This window comes from Manis javanica, chromosome 9 (genome assembly GCF_040802235.1).
Source record: "Manis javanica isolate MJ-LG chromosome 9, MJ_LKY, whole genome shotgun sequence".
Classification (NCBI taxonomy): Eukaryota; Metazoa; Chordata; class Mammalia; order Pholidota; family Manidae; genus Manis; species Manis javanica.
In genome coordinates this window covers 48,789,503-48,807,545 of record NC_133164.1, presented here as the reverse complement: position 1 = coordinate 48,807,545, position 18,043 = coordinate 48,789,503, and the positions used below count along the sequence as shown (strand labels likewise).

The window sequence follows — 18,043 nt, the reverse complement described above, 5'->3', positions numbered from 1 at the left end:
CTATTACATAAACTTCTGAAAGCCCAAAATCTATTTTGACATTCTACAGATTCTGTAAGAACACAGACTTAGACTATTTGATAAGGGGAATCAATCTCAGGGGAGAGTATCCACCTATAGTACGTAGAATTATGGAAAATTGAAACTGAAAAATGTTAATACAAATGCAGTTCAGCTATTTGAGCAAAAAAATTCCAAAAAAAAATAATGCAGCAAACATTTCAGTAGCGGAACTTAATCTTTAAAGTAACCTATGGAATTTACATTACTGCCCCATTCTAATGACAAAAATATGAGTTTCAAAATTTTTAAAGAATTTTCTGTACATTCCTCACCCAGATGATATTGGATTTCAAATTCAAACATGATAATGGAGCATCTCATTCTTAATACCATGGCAGTATGAGAAAATGGTGAAGAGATAAGACTAGAACTCTCCTGATGCAATTTCAGTAATGTTCAGAAGCCCACAAAAGGTGAGTTTTATTGCAGTAGGTTAAGAAATACCTATTTACAGATATGTATTTTTACATATAAACCATAAAATACAAATAATGTATTTTGTTTTCCACCTACCCTTATTTTGTTTGACAATCTTACTCTAGTGTAGAGATGGAAAAAAACAATTTGCAAAATTTACCGTAGAGTCATAAAATAGAGAATAATTTAAGATATGCTGTAATGGGATGTTGACTTTTTTATTTCAAATAACATATGAGGGGATTTTTAATTAAAATCTATTGTAATGGTTAATGGAGCTATATAAGGAACAACAGAGACCTAGAAGATAGGCAGTAAACTGGAGATAATAATGTGATTTTTAAGAGAACTGTGCTTTTTTTCAATCTCTTCCCTTAACTTGCTCTGTGGCTTTAATAGAGAAGACCAACCTGGGGCAACACAGAAAGAAGGTTTTTATCTCGTTGTGTTTATGCCTTGGTTTATCCTCCCCCCTTGTGTCTGGGGAATCTGTGACTTGCTTCTAACAGTATTTGCCAAAGGTGATGGGATGTTGCAGTATATGACTTGGTCTTAGCGGATTGGAACAAGAGACTCTCATCTCCTTGCGGTTTAGTCAAGTGGCCATATTGGAGAATCCGTGTGACAGGAAATGGTGGACAGCCTGTAGGAACAACAAAAACCTGATGTCCTAGGAATGCAGCTATGAGAAAATGAACTCTACCAACAACTTGCATGAGCTTGGAAGCAGAGTCTTCCCCAGGGTAGCTTCTAAATGAGCATAAAGCCTGGCTGATAAAACTTGATTGCAGCCCATGAGGCCCTGAGCAGAGAACCCAGCTTTCTGGCCTGTACTTCTGACCCACACAGACTGTGACATAGAAAGTGTGTGGTTTTTAAACACTATTTGTGGTAACTTGTTATGCAGCACAAGAAAGCTATTACAATAATTTACCTTAATTTCTTTGGGCCTGTGTTGAAAAATATATTTTAAATACTTTTTTTCTAAAATTTTTCTTAGCTGTAAGAGTCTGGGATTTGAAGATTATAACCTGAAAGGGGGACGTTAGTGCTTTCATTCAAGCAAGAAGATTGTGAGTCTGAAATACAAACCCATGAAGGCATATAAGGTGTTAAGGACTGTAAAAAAAAAAGCTGAAGCTGGACTCTGTGTCACCTCCTGGATAGGTATCCTGGGTCGGTGACCTCTTTAAAGTCATCTGAGCAGTTTCCCTTTCAGCCGTGGGCACATTTCCTAAGTAAGGGGAGCTATTCATTAACCTGGCACAGTATCCCACAGACTCTGGGAAGATGTCCTATTGCTCTGGCAAATGACCCTGTGAAAATTGACAGAAAAATAGATCTTTAAATTCAGAGTTAAATGCATTTAACCTTTTTTACCTGGTGTGATTCCTCTACCTACATTAAATTCAGTCTTCCAAGTAGAAGGGAAAACAGTGATGCTTACATATTTGTTCAGTTTTCCTTAATGCTGTAAGCCAATTATAACAATAATTGTACATTCAAAAACATACTAGGAGACTGAATTCTGCCTTTGCAGTGACTCCCTCCTACTAGATTCACAGCTGCATTACATTTTTTTTTCAATTTTGGACCATATAAGAAATCCAGAACATAGAATTTTTATTTAAAGAATTCTCACTCTATGCTTACTCTTTGGTCTATTGTTTAAAAATATGAGAATGGAAATGCCTTTCCCTATTATTAGGAATGATTCTTTGCAAACGCAGGGACCCAAACAGTACCAGTTTTCTGCTTTATGGCTCCTATTTTTATCTTTATTATTATATTTTAATAATATCTACCTTGTTTGGAGTCCGAGAACCTGGCACACTTAGGTTGCCTCATCATTTTCCCAGGAAAAAGCTAAGAAAAAAATATACAACATTTTGGAGATGAGAAATGTGAGCTCCTAAATAACAATCTGTTAAACAAAAACGAGTGACACTTAAGCACCTACTCACGCTTTGCATTTTAAAATAAGTGTGCTAATTCAACCCCCCAGTAGGTTATTAAAATTTGCCTAATTTTTGTGTTTTTTCTGCATTCTTGTCTTTCCGTTGCCCCCTCTTTTCTTACCTTTCTGCCTCCAAATACATTGGGCCTGAGTTCCTATAAAATGCATGCAATTTAAGTCTTGCCTCCTTTTAACAGCTCTTCAGGGATGTTGGTGAAAAGCAAAGTTTTATACATATTAAAACTAAAGTGTGAACTACCAGCTAGGAATGTAGACGAGAGCTGGTAGAGTTATATGAGGAGAGGAAATGGGTTTCCTTCCTGAGATTTTAATTTGGTGGTATTTTCTTGTAAGGTGCCTGGAGCACTTGTTAACATTCATATCATGCTAACAAGATTTATTTTTCATAGAGAATATAAATTGGGAAGCAGAAAGCGTTGGGAATGAACAACAGGCTGGTGTGGAGAAATGCAGGAAATGTGGTTCTAGTGCCCTTCCTTTTTCAAACCATTACACCTAAGAACTTTCACTTTTTTTCTTTGCTTTTTTATTTCTCTCTGCCCCTCTGCCTCCATTTTAGTTCCTTTCTCCCAAAGCTTTTTCGTACATACTTCAACGATGCACATCTTAGTCTATCCTAACACCCTGGATAGAGTCTTTCTGTTTTTATTCAACATATTTAAAAGAATCAACACATATTGTAGTTAAACTCAGAGTGTCTCTGTCAGTTTTGAATCATAATTTAAGCACATATATTTCATTAAAATATATTTGTAATTTTATTTCCAGACGTTTTATTATATAAAGTGTAGGTGTGTGTCTGGCAAGATTAAAAACATACAATCAGATTATCATTACTTGATTATTTAATTATGCATTTCACCTAATACAAAATATCTAAATATTATATGTCTCATATTTGTGTGTACTATGTATTATTTTTATGTCCTTGTATTTTTATCAACATTTAGTGAACTTTGTTATTTCACTCCAGTTTCTTGGCAAAGTACTAGTCATTGCTCATTTCTGATCAACTCAATAAATAGCCTCATATTCTGAAACAATTTTAAGAGCTAAGAAGTGAATTCAGTTAGCTCTAAATTACAATTGTATCTACAGTTTTACATCATTGCTAGTAGTGCTCAAATTTATTTTCAGAAATTATATATAAAAAAGAAATATTTCATGAGAGAATTTACAGAACCATGGCCCCAAACCTGAATTGTAGGGTGTTTTTTTAAATTTCTTATGGCCTCAGGAATACACCCACAGGGTCCTAAAATTCCTATCTTGCAGTGAGTGTTAAAGGGTCCTCATTTATTTTCATCACGTTAAGAAGCTAACACTCTCAAGATGCAGATACTTCATAATTGAGACTCTTCTTGAGATTTGTACTCCAAAGCATAGCCACAAAATATAAAGCACATTTCATAATCACTAACCACTTCAAAATTGAGAATTCATTTTCTGGCAAGTGCTGTGTAATTCTTTAAAATCTATTATTTCTTCAAACTCAGGGCAGTTTAGCAAAGAGAAATAAGAATAGTTTCACAGTGCCATCTGTTCAATACACATGTTCAGTTTGAATCTAAATATCTGGATTTCTATGAACAACTGAGCAAAATTTCTTTTTATTCCCTGGAAAATTTTTGTGTCATTGTTGCTCTTTTATCTTCAATTGAAGGTACTATACCTTCAGTGCTCCTTGAAGAAATCACACCTCTCATGACAGTATAAACAATAAAATTAGGTTTACATTAATTCCCATTTCACAGAGGCCAGATCACAGATCCTAAATTAGACTGCCTGGATTGTAATCTCAGCCCAGCCCACACAAAATACCTACATTCAGAGAAATTAGTGCACTAGCCTTGGTTTCCTCTTTTGTAAAATGGATAACAATAATGCATAAATAGCAAACATTTTGAGATTAAAGTAAGCTTATTCATTCACTATTGAGTACCATACTTCCTCGCATACCACAAAATCCAACAAATGTTATCAATATCATTACTCTTAAAACCAAATTATTTTTTTCAAAAATTGATCGTATGACATTTTGTGATAATTTTAAGAGATGACATTTTCTTTTTTTCCCATGTGAAAAAGAAAAAATAACCTATAATATTTAGGCCTATTGATAAATATGATAGTGATTAAATATCTACAGATACACTTGTAAATTTGAGCTAAAACAAATATCAGTAAGTATCAGAATTTCCCATTTTTCTTTATGCATGTAATATTTAAAGAGCATCTTAAAGGCCCAGGCCTGTGCATTCCATAATGAAGCAACAGGCATTTCCAACTCTTGACTATATTTTATCCCACTAAAGACAGCAAGTAAATACATATAAATGTCAATGACATAAATATAATAATAAACATCCCTCAATCTGCACTAGATTTTAGTTTTCTTTTTCTCTGGTTGCCTTTTTCAGTATCCATCACAAACAGTATCTATTACAACACACCCATTAGTTCACTAGTGCTACACGACATTTCCAGAGACTCCAAGCACCATCCTAAGTTAAGTAGCAGGTATTCATCAGCTTGCCAACAAACAAATATCACCTGTTAAATAACTGAAAAGAGGAAAACAGGAAAAAGGATGTATCATCCAAAGGTACTTTTGTAGATATGAGAAATAACCTTCTTGAAAATATCATTTAAAAATATAATGTAAAGTACTTGGGGCATTTAATTAGGACACCTCTGAAAATATTCATCTAAAATCATGCTAATAATTATCATTCTTTTTAAAGAAATTGCAATGTTCTATATGGTAGTACCTAATGAATCACTTAATACTTTACAATTTTAAGAACATTTAATTTTGGTTTTAAATAGGCTAAAGATATAAAGATAAGGAAAAATGCCAATGCATTCAAGTTCTGTGTGAAAACAAGAAACGTATTTTCAGAGTTCATCAAATAAATAACTCTTTTTCCTTTCTTGTGTCCTGTAGTCTCCATGCCTTAGCTTTATTATGTATAAGTAAACAGTTGGACAAGATCATATTTAAAGCACCTTCTATTTCCAAGTTTACACTTCTACATGTTATTTTAAAATAAGTAAGAGTTGCATTTTTATTCTATCTGATATCATACTTGTAAAAAAAGTAATTAAGAAACCTAGGCTTTTTCCACACTATCCAGAAAGAGGTTTATACCTCATTGTTCTGAGTTTCTATTAACTCAAAGGTAGACTTTCATAATGTCCAGAGCCCTTGATGTCCTGCAAGTGAAGGAGAAGGATGATCCCTAATTCCTTTCAGCAAGAACCCACTTAGTGGCACCAACCTTGACTTACAAATGGAACAGCACATCTACAGAAGGAAAAGTGGTAACATCTGCATCGTAAATCTGAAGAGAGCCTAGAAGCTTCTGCTGGTGGCTCGTGCCATGGTTGCCCTTGAGAACCCTGCTGATGTCATGTCATATCTTCCAGGAATACTGGCCAGCGAGCTGTGCTGAAGTTGCTATTGACAATGGCTACCTCACTCCTGGAGCCTTCCCTAAGCAGACGGAAGCAGCCTTCCGGAGCTGCGACTTCTGGGGGTTACTGAACTCCGGGCTGATCGCCAGGCATCTTGTGTTGACCTGCCCACCACTGCCCCATGTGGCACTCTCCTCCACTCTACGCGGCTAGTGCCATCCCGTGCAACAAGGAGGACGCTCACTCAGCAGGTCTGACGGGCCAACGAGGACCCGGGAGCTTCTGCGCGTGCGTGGCCCCGTCTCCCAGGAGCCCCCGCGGGAGACAGTGCCTGACCTCCTCTCCTGCCGAGACCGCGACGGGAGAACAGGAGCCGGCGCCGCGGCAAGGGCGTGCCCAAGAGGGATGTCGGGGTGGGTGGGCTGCTCCGGCTCCCGAATGCACCACCACCCAGTCCGGGACCGCAGGCGGGGCTGTGGCGGAGCAGGTGTCCTTTGTACCTACTCAGCAGGACCCCCCAAAGCCTGGAGCGCCCAGCTGTCCACCCGAGCGCGGCCTGCGCCCCACTGCCCGGACCACCGAATGGGTGGGAACGACCACTGAGGGGTCCTAACCTGTTCGTCCACAGACCGAGCAGAAAGTGGGGACAAGGTTGATGGAAAATAAGCAATTTATTTTTAAAGAGAGAATCTAGAATCTTTGCACTAAAAAAGAGAAAATAGGTGGTAATTCTCCAGTATAGGCTCTGTAGGGTATGCTGTCGAATTTAAAATTCTTACTTAATAAACGTCACTGTGAACAGCCTAAAGCAAGCATGCAATAAAGTGTCCATTATTAATTGTTAAATCTTATAGAGCATAATTGTCTGAATTGATCTATGAAAAAATCTTAAAATATACTGGTGAAATCAAGTTCATTCATTTCAAAATGAATAAGCCTCTATTGAATGGGAGAGCTTTGGAAACTTTTTTAGAATACATTTGAGAAAGACCTCAAAAAATTTCCCTGATTAAATTAGATTTGGACTGTTAAAATCCTTTTCTCTGATTTGAAGGTTGTGGAGAAAGGAGAACCCTCCTACACTGCTGGTGGGAATGTAAATTAGTTCAACCACTGTGGAAAGCAGTATGGAGGTTCCTCAAAATGCTCAAAATTGAAATCATGAGCCTTTTGACGGATTTGAAAGAAGTAAGTTTAATGTATCTATACGAAATGGAAGTCCTGAACACTGGTGGGATCAGACTACTTAAGTATCTTTTCTGCTCTCAACAAAGCAGAATCTTCAAAATAAATATGGAAAAGGGCCAAACAGTAAGAGGTGGAGGATTTTCATTAGGATTAGGCAATAAAAGTTGTCAGCAGGGTCTGAAGTATGAGATCTGTCCTTGCCAGAGAATGACAGGAGCAAATTAGAATGCTAGATAATCTACAGATTTCTGTGAAAAGAGGAAAGGAATTCATATTAACATGAACTTTTATGATGTTGTGAGGAAGGTTCTGTAACAAAGTAAACATGAATTTGTCATGGGAAATCTGGGGAAATTTTGTGAAAGAACGGGAAATAAGTTAAAGATGGGTAAGGATACAAGAAGAAATTAAAGGAAGTTATGTAAGACAAGCAAGTGTAGGTAGCAGAAACAATAAATTAATACAGAAGTTAGAATCTACCGAAACAGGTAAGAGTGAAAAAATTAACTCCCAGTTATTTTTATGAAGGGACAGAATGTGGACAAATAAAGGTGCTAAACGTTTGAACACATTAAAAGACAATTTTACTTTGTTTGGTACTGTACTTTTGAGAGTATTTTTCACCAGTTGCTCAGTAATCCTAGTCAGTAATTCTTAACTTCTGGCAGGTGTATATGTTTAGCAATACAGGAAACTCTCTGATATCAGATAGAGCTCTTAAAGAATACATAGGTTGGCAAAATGGCAGGGCATACGAAATAAGGATGATTTACAATCTACACTGAATTATAAGAAATCTTTGTGCTGACTAAAGTGAGAGTATGTTCTGAGTAGACCAAGAACTGAAGGTATTTAACAGAATAATGGGCAACTGCAAACAAGGGTCTGGCACTAATTCAAATTAAAGGAAACAAACTATATTCATGCATGAGTAAGCCAAGTGTATGCCAGCTAATATATGTCCTGCAAAAGCCATGTAAATAAATAGCAAACAACAAAATATTGACATTAAGAATTCACTTAATTTTTGGTCAGATGAGGAAGAGCTTGTGAGTTCCTTCCCATATAGAACTATGAACCCATGAAAATCATTTTGTCATTAAAACAAGAGACTTTTAATCAGTAAAATCTGTGCTTTGAGATATTGAACAATTAAAAATATAAGTTTCAAAGAATAATGAAAATTTCTCAGGGTTGTACCATCTCTACTATGCTCTGTCTGGTGTTCAAGTCAGAAATAAAAATAAGCACTAGTATGTATTTCCAAGAAGGGAAGTCCAAAGTTCTATCTACTAAAAATCATTAATTGAATCAAATAGGAAATCTATATATTTATCAAATATGTTTATATGTCTTAATATTGTACGAAGACTTTCTATTGATTAAGAATGTGTGGGCTGACATTTCATTCATGATTAATCATCATAGCACAGAAAGGCAAATGTGTGACTTGGGACAAGTCAAAGCTGGGTAAATGACAGTTTTATTATTTGTTCTCCAGGTTAATTTTGGAAAGTTACTTCCTTCTTCTGAGACACAGTTCTCTGTTTCTAAAATATTCTTAAATGTCCAATCATAAGGGTGTTTTAAAATTAAATTAGCTGGTGAATGCAACAATCTAGTATTCTAACTAATATGGAGTAGACATTCAAAACAAGAACATATAATCTTTATGAAAGAATAACATCAACTCCATTCCAGTGTAATCTCAAAATCTTTGCAGCCCCTCTTGCACATATACTCATGAGAAACTATTTTTTTATTGATATTTAGATCCCCAACTTGCACTCAAACTTCACCAGTCTCTTAATATCTGCCATTGCCTGATGAACCCATGAGGTGTACCCCCAAAACTTTATTGGTAGTATTCATTTATTTGGCCATTTTTTTTTGCAATTTTCAAAGTTTTAAACCTATTTATCTTTTATCTGCCACTTCATTTAATCTTTGTTTTCTGTTAAGCCCTAATTTTTTTCTGAGATACTACTAGTATTTCCTGTGAGGAAACCAAGCCAGAAAGTCTGTCAAACAAAAAGGTGAGGATAGGGATAAGGATTCTCATCCAGCAGCTCTCTCAGTTACCTTCCTTCTATTATCTTATTAAAAATACTTTCACCTTCCTATCCTTGTGATTCATTTCATGGAAATCTGTATTGCTGTAGTATTTGTGTGTGTGTGTATGTTTGTGTATGAAAATATGACTTGACAGATTCAGTTCTTTATATTCAATTAACCATACAAGTTATAGATTAGGTAAGAGAATGGGAGAGATTATGAATATATGATTGCATAGAACTGTGAAATAAATCAAATGTCAAAAATTGGACTTCCATGTTTAATATTTCCCTCATCATGTGCCTGGGATGTGCACTCTCTTAATGTGTCCTGTTCCATCCCATTCTGCTCTGGTTACAAGCGACTGATAAAGTAAGGAGGATGTGTTTTACTGGAGCATGTGATTCTGCACACTTGTACTGCTAGTGAATTTCTCTAGGTAGACTGCATGTTACATTAGGACTAACTGAAATCCCAAAATTTTGGGACTTCAGTTCATTACAGCCTTTCACTTATGTCAGCATTCAATGTCAAAATCCAACTTACACCACATAACAATATGAATTAAACTCCAAAGACAGATCAGTGATGAAAGGTGATAGTGTTTCAGAATCATTAAATAAGCTAATTCTGTAAGAATATTCCTAGAAGAGGTTGGGAAATACTTATTTCTGTAATGTTTCTGCTTTTAAAAATCACTTTATTATGCCTGATTAGGCACAGTTATCTTGTCCTTTTCTAAACTCCAAAAGCATTCCTATATGTATAATGTCATTAGCTGTTGATAATATACTCTCTCGTGATAGCACTTTATCCTCATATCACATTATTAATTGATTTTTCAAGCCAGACTTGAAAGTTTCCTTAAGGCAGAGACAATGTACTATACTGATTTATTCCATAAATACTTCTGATAAAGAAAGAAATGGTTAGTGACTATGCAAATGATACTGAAGTAAAACACACAAAATTAAGAAAGTTAATAAAAAAGTGAAAAACGCCATTAATATTGTTCTTCCAAGTTGTGTCTTATTGAGGTATTATTTTAAAGAATTTGAGCATCAAGGGATAGTGGAAAGAGCATGAATAATGGAGGCAGTCAGACCTGATTCCAAACCATAGCTCTGCTACCTGCATGTTGTGTGATAACAGGGTAGTTACAGATTTGGGGGATTATCATTTCTCTCATTGGTATAATACGTAGATTAGCTTAGATCTAATTTTTTTCCACTGGGTATTTGATAACAAATATGTATTAAATTCATCTCTCAAACCTATTCGTTATGTCTGAGCATATGGTAAGTGGTAAAGGCAAGTCTTTTTCCTAATTTACCTATTGCTCTACAAATCCTCATCATGGGGATGACTTAAAAGAAAAAAGTGATGCTGAAGCAGATATTTGAAACCTAGTAAAAAAAATGGCAATTACTAGATTGATTGATTCCATTCCATAATAATGGAATATTAACTGAATGTATGTATGTTATTAAACTTAATTTGTATTTTCCTTAATCAAGAAAATATGTCTTACTGCATGTCTGATGTGTTAAGTGATGCAATATTTTTTAATTGTGTAGTACTTGTCAGAGCCTTTCTATTTTCCACTGTTTTTATTCAATATTATTTCTAAGAGATGTCATTTTTATGAAATTATGAAGCTGCATGTGACATTTTGGGGAATGGGGTGAATTTGATCAGTTAAAATCATTAAGTCTGCTCAATTTTAGTTTCACAGCTTCTTGACAATTTAGTATTAAGTCCTGTTACATGGAAGATCTATGAAGCACATCATTGAAGCACAATCTCTTGGCAGGATGCTTAGAAAATTTTATCCACCAGGAAGTGAGTTCCCATCTTTGTCATCCATTCAGGATTGTTCTAATAGATCAAGAGAATTAATATATTAAGCTTTGGATCCCTGAAAATTCCATTAACCAGGCAAAGTTAATCCCTAGTTGCTGCTGACAATTTGCAAAAAGCAAGAACTGATTGAGTTTTAAAGAAGAAGATGAGGAAAAAATGGGGAAATAAAACAATATTCTTATTTTATCCAATTTTTAAATTATGCATTATTAAAATGATGGTGTCACTCTATATAATTCTATCACTTTGTTTTAATTCTATTAGAAAACTCCAATATATCTCAGCTGAATAACATCTGTTACATTCTAACATCTCTTACTTTTAGTAACACTTTCTTCCACCTGACATCATCTACTTCACCTCAGAGGAATGCCCCATTTTCCTTAATAACTATTCAAGCACTTTCACATTAATTTTGGTGGCACCAAGAGTCTGACCTCTGCTTACCTCTTCAGGCTTCTCTCCTTACCTCATCTCTGAGTCCCAGCTCCCACAGTCCTTACTACATTCCTTTCATTTCTTTGCGGTGCTCTGTAATCTCTCTCGGAGCTTCAGGTCTTCCCACGCTTCTGCTGTGACGGTCTTTCCCTCCAAAATTAACCTGGCTAACTCACACTCATCACTCAAATGTCGTCTTAGACATAATTTTCTGCACTGGGTGCTAACCGTTGCTTGACCTCATAATTCTGAGACAGGTGTTGTTCTTATGAGCTCCCATAGAACACTGTTCTATGTCCACACTTGTGTGTAAATTGCTTGTTTAATTGTCTGTACCCCTTACCAGACGGTAAAGCACCTTGTTCACCCTTGGGTCCCTAGTCAACAGCACAATGCCTGGCACAGTAATCAAAAAGTAGTCACAGAATACATGAGTAAACTTATGAGGTGAATTCTTGTTTGCTTATTTTGAAAGAGAGAAAAACTCTTGAATAGGAATGTTTTATTTTTTCAATTATAAAAGGCAATGTAAGAGGAGATAAATATCCTTTATTGATTATACTTATTCCAAATAACTCAACTGTCCTTGTTTCTATTGAACATCATTTCTAGACTCAAAAGTCATTCACAAGTAATAAGCCAGACAAATAATTATAGCATAACACCCAAATTTGTTGAAACTAGAGGATATTTGTAACTTTGACCTATGTGAAGAGCAAGAATGGCTGAATGAGGCCTGCAGAGGATAACATCGATAAGAAGCAAATTGTTTCACATTACAGAAGTTAAGAAAAATCTCAGAAATTGGAAGGGACAACTTCAGTGGAAGACAAGGGTGAGGTGGTGGGAAGTGCTGAAAAGAAAGGGTTTCTTTGACTGCTTATTAATGGAGTAGAATGGGGGCCTGTTCACCAGCAGCCCCCAGTGTGACCTGGATACAGTCCCCTTCACCACCTGTGCAAGGCCATGTGTTTGGGAATCTGAGAGGTTTCTGAGAAGAGCAGAGTTAAATGATGGGGCAGGAGAGAATAACTGAAAGTCAACATAACACATTGTGTGGCCCCAGCCCTCACAAGGACCCAGAATGCATGTGGGACTCATTCTGCCACCCCCACATCCCCCCTTTTTCCTTTTTTTCCACTCACTCTCTCAGAGTTGTCACAATAGAATAGAGGATCTCTCTCTGGAGAAACAGAATGGCTTTAGAAGACTGCCTTTTAGAAACTACAATGCAGAGACAGGAGCCCCAATAATAAAAACAGTTCAATGATCTCACCACTTGATAAACTGGGTTCCCCATCCATGGGAAATTTTCAATTAGCTTTTTATTTTTATTTTTTTATTTTTGTAAACATTTTTTGTTGGAATAAATTTGATATACAATATTATATTTGTTTCAGATATACAGCATAGTGAATCGATAATCATATACATTACTAGATGATTGTCATAGTGTGGTTCCCTGTTACCATACCAAGATACTACAATATTATTAGTTATATTCTCTATGTTGTTCTTGCCTTCCTATGACTAAGTTATTTTACAATTTGTGGTTTGTATCTCTTCATTCCCTTCACCGATTTCACCCAGTCCTTCATCCACTTCCTATGGTAATCAACAGTCTGTTATCCATATTTATGGATCTATTTCAATTAGTATTTTAGATACTTAATCTTAAATATAAATAAAAAAATGAAATCCTCTAAAATGAAGAGAGAAGAAAAAGGAGAGAAAAGGTCAGGAGAGAAAAATTTAATTACCTATCAGCCAGATAAGATATTGCATTATGAAACAAGAATGAGCTATTATAGAAAAAAGCAAAAATAAAATAAGAGCTATCCATTGGCAGCTAAAATTATAGAAGCTAAATTTCTATAAAAACTCATAAGAGACATTGGAAGTTCAAGTTGTCCTCCCAAAGGGTAAAAGAAAAAGAAAAAGAATTGAGAAGTGAAGAAGAAGTTGGAAAATTGAAGAAGTAATCACAACATCTAAGAAAAATTCTGAAGAACACACTGGAATAGAAATTTCCAATGAAATATTGTAACAAACAATTAGAACTCAAGAGCATAAAACTCCAGATGGCAATACCTACCAAAATCAAACACAAGTTAATGTAATTATCTAACATGATTTTGAAATTTCAGATCACCAGGGTTAAAAGAGTCCATTCTGGAGTCCACTCTAGAATATATGAAATAAGGTCATATATTCAAGAATACAATTAAAGTACTCAAAAACTTTGGGAGTCAAGTTTGAATGGAGCATTATCTTCAAAAGTCTGAGGTGAAATTATTTTTATTTTAAAATATTCACATTACAAAAACCATAAACCAAAGAAAACAGCAAAGTGAAGATAACTGCAGACAAATGACATACCAAAATTTGATTCCCTACTCACCCTTTTATGGGAGCTATTAGAAGATGTGCTTGAACAAAGTATGGGAGTAAACCAATAAATAGGAATACAGGGGACCCCAGAGTAATACACAAGAGTGTAAACTGTAAAACAGCAAGTCAACAGAAGACATAAAAAGGCTATGAATGAATATTATCAGCACATTGAATATTAATAAGTAGGGAAATGAAAGCCAGCTCTCCCAACAGTTTTTATAAAGAGTTGGGAAGAGTAGACTCAAAGGACAAAATCCATTTTGTGTGAGTGTGTGGAACAGGGTAATGGAGAGTCACAGTAATACTGTGGTCAGTTATAGACTTTTCAATGTAAGTGTGCTTAAAATATGTATAAGTATTAATATAAAAATATAAAAATTAATTATAAACAAAATTATCCTTGCCATTTTCCTTTCTCTAGTAAAATAAATTGAAATAATTGAGAGAGAGAATGCTTGCTAAAGAAAACCTCAAAATCTATACAGGTAATTTGAGTCCTAGTCAGTACTCCATACCTTGAAAACATAACATGTTAACAAAGAACAAAAGTTAAATTTGGAAATTACTGTGTTTTTTTTTTTGATGTAGTTGTTGATTGGCAAAGTTTACAAGCCTTCTTTTGTTAAATTTACTAATAAAGTGTCCTTTGAATCAGTTATTGTACTTTTGACATAAAAATTCCCTTAAATTATGGAAAGATTTAAATCTGATTCAGATTTGGAACCATTTACTGAATGAATTTTAATGATAGTTAAAAGAAATCTTGAATTTTCTGTTAATTGTGCATAAAAATTAATGCTTTCACACTAGTTCTTGTGACATAAGGCACGCTTGTAGTCAGAAGTCTCATTTCTACATAATTCACCTTGGTTGAAATTATTACATATATATGTTAATCCAAAGCAGAGTACGATGGAGAAAATATAAAAAATGCAACCCTGTGAGTCAGGAGCACTGACCATGTGTCCTGAACCAAGGTAAATTTTGAGCAGCATCCTCTTCAGCCCCATGAGGGTCATTTACCATATTCTTAAGAGGCAGAATGATCTCTTCTTTCACAGAAAAAAAATCTTCTTTAATAGAACTGTGCCTCATACATTTCAAGATTTCTTGTCTGAAACTGGAATGTGACGAAGTCCAAATTTTGAGACAAATTCACTCAAAACAAAGGGATTTTTGACTTTTCTGACTGCATCAACCAGTATTATCAAAGAACAAGTTGAACCTTTTCTTCTGCTTCAACCCTCCAACTGATGACTCCCTGCTTGTAGGGTAAAATTATGACTATATAGAGTAAATGACCTCTCTTTTCTCAACATTACTTTAAAATAATGGCTGATTTCCTCACATATGTGACAGAGACAGATAATTCTTGTTGGCAAGTTGCCTTAATAAATGACTCAAAGATACAGATTTCATAGACACCATCCTACCCAGGACAAAGATTTTGGCTATTTTTTTCTGACCTTAATTCCTCCATGAACTCAGCTGGAGAAATTTCTATTTAATTAGCAATTATTACCAATCAAGACATTGTGTTTAGGGATTATTTGAGAACCTTAACTTGTTGCTACTGAATTTTAATGTCAGAAGAAGCAGACAAATTAATGGCAATATGATTTGATATAATGAAATGTCTGAAGAACTATTTCACCCTCCCAGCTTAATTATTTAAAATGAATGGCAGTGGACACGTCAGTGTTCAGTGCTAAGAAGTTTGTATTTAATCCTTTTATTTAGTCAGGAATGGAAAAGGAATGGAAAGGAAATGGAGAGGCCTAGGATTTGAGTGTGTTTCAAATATCTATTTTCCCCTTCTTTCCTTTATTAGAATTCTCTTTTACTTTTTATCTGGACTAAGGCTGAAAAGCTAAAAGACTATATTTCTTTGCCTCCTTTTACAAAGATACACCTATGAAATTAGGCCCTTAACAATGGGATGTAAGCACAAGTGAGGTTCATGGTCCAAATCACAGCCTTAAAAAGCAGTTGCTAACCTCTGTTCCCTTTCTCCCTTCCTGAGGCCTCAGATGTTATTCTGGTCATGGTGAGCTAGTTACAATTATGTGTATGAGAGCTAACATGAGAAGAAAGCACAGCAAGAAGATAGAATCTGCATTCCTGGAAAATTTGGGGAGAAGTCTAACCCTTTCAGGACCATCCACCACCCCTGAACTGTTATCCTGATAAAGATAATAGTATCTGTTTTCCTTAAATCACTGTATTTGTGGATCTAGTATTTGTAGAAATTTAGTTTACATCCTGTGCAGTAGAAAAAAAGGGTACCAGCAATAATGTGCTTTTGTAATAAATCCTAAAGTATATGACATTGGCTTTGTAATCACAAGCTGGAAAGCAAGGAAACAGACAGTATAGTCTGGAAAGCTTTTGATCCTCGTTAGCTGTGTAAAACGTTGTTCGAACAGACTCTTAATACAATTTGGAAAGCAGATCACATTTCTACATAATCTTTAGCTCTGGAAATCGTTAGAAAATGTGAGAATATCCCTGATTTTTGGCTCTTACTGTGTGGCTTTTAGCAAGTTATCATCAGAAATACAAACTCATAAAAGAATTAGACTGATGTAGAAATGGCAAGGAATACAGGTATTCTATGGAAGATTCTTTGTGACAGTGGCTTGCACTATAAAGTGACTAGGGGTTCAATTATTTGAGATTTTGCATATTGGAATGACCAACTACTTCTTAACCTCAAAGAGCAAAATTTATAATTGTGACTTCAAGCTTATCTCACAGCCTCTATGTAAATGTCCTTTTCTACCCAATGGGAGACAGCCAAGTAGCAAATATTAGATTCAGCTTGTTCCAATTTCACAAAACACCTTGTTTCAAATGGCATCAGGTAATCAGAAATAGTTTGAAGTAGAGGAGGATATTCTGAACACAGAGATGTAAGGCTTAGGGAAAAATGTGTAAATGAAGAATTTGGCTGTAGGCTCTTGTGCATGGAACAAACTGGAAGCATGTATTTGGAACCCTACAAAGCTGAAGTATATTACTGAAGAAACTAGTCTTGGCCTGCAAAAGTCTGTCTTTTCAACCACCCCCTTAAAAGGTTGGAGACACCAAATCCGTACCAGCACAAAGCTGAGCAGCTTTAGTAGGGCATACTATCCAGGATCAACTACAGAGGTGGCTGCAGAGAATAATGAACAACTGGCAGCAACTGAAGTAGCAGATAATCTTAGTAGGTGCTGAAGACTGATTCTGCACAATTTTGCCAAGTAGAATTTTATATCTTCTATAGAACAGTATATGATATATGTTATCTTTCTTCCAGTTTTCTGAATGAAGAATTTAATTGCAATTACTCTACTTAGATTCCACCTTTGTAAACTAGGCATAATGGGGAGTAAATAAATCCGTAACTTAGGTATAGCTTCCTATAACATATGGAGCTATATTTGGACCTGATGAAATGGGCAATTCTCATCCAGAGATCCTGAACTGACCTTGAACAGAATGGAGAACCTCGGTAAGATGATCTTGGGATATCTTCTGTGTGTGTGTTAGGGTATGTTTTATGTACATGAAGATACTGTGTGTTCATAGGGTTGGCTATGGAAAGAGTTTCCTTTTTAAAATAGTATGCCCATCGCGTAGAGATTGCATTCATGTATGGCCATGTGAGTAAATTCTGTTCAATGCCAGATTAAGAAAAGTTATGTGTGCAAATTATACATCATGTCTTGAATGGTAGCTGTTTACTCTCTATTCTCTTTTACTCCTTTCATGATATCAGAACACAGACATGATTATATGAATATTGTTTACCTAATGAATGGTGAACACTGCAGTTGAAAGATCTTGCATGGCTAGATGACCTTGTGAGTATAAAATCCTACCTGTCCTATTACTGGAGAGAGAAATTAGTTTATATCTTTTCTGAATCACTGTGTTTTCAGATCTTCTTATTAACAGTAGCATCCCCTCACTAATCCAGGAGAGGATAAATATGAGATTTACAATGTAAGATGCTACCTCTGGCTGCAGACTGGAAGACAGACTGGAAGGAGATAGAGAGTCCAATTAGATGTCTAGAAATAGTCCTTGTGAGCAATGATGGCATAAAAATATAACGATGACAAAAGCAATGAAGATGAAGAGACTGCTTTGACAGATACTAGAGAAGTAAAAGTGACCAGATATTTTTAACTAATTAAAGATTGAAGTTGAGAAATGAAGTTTATATGAGTCCAACAATTTTCA

The 18,043-nt window shown here is 35.4% G+C and overlaps 1 pseudogene; it reads left to right on the top strand.

Moving 5' to 3' along the window:
- The first annotated feature begins 5,653 nt into the window (after positions 1-5,653).
- LOC118973278 (small ribosomal subunit protein uS2-like) lies at positions 5,654-6,478 on the top strand (annotated as a pseudogene).
- The last annotated feature ends 11,565 nt before the right edge of the window (positions 6,479-18,043 follow it).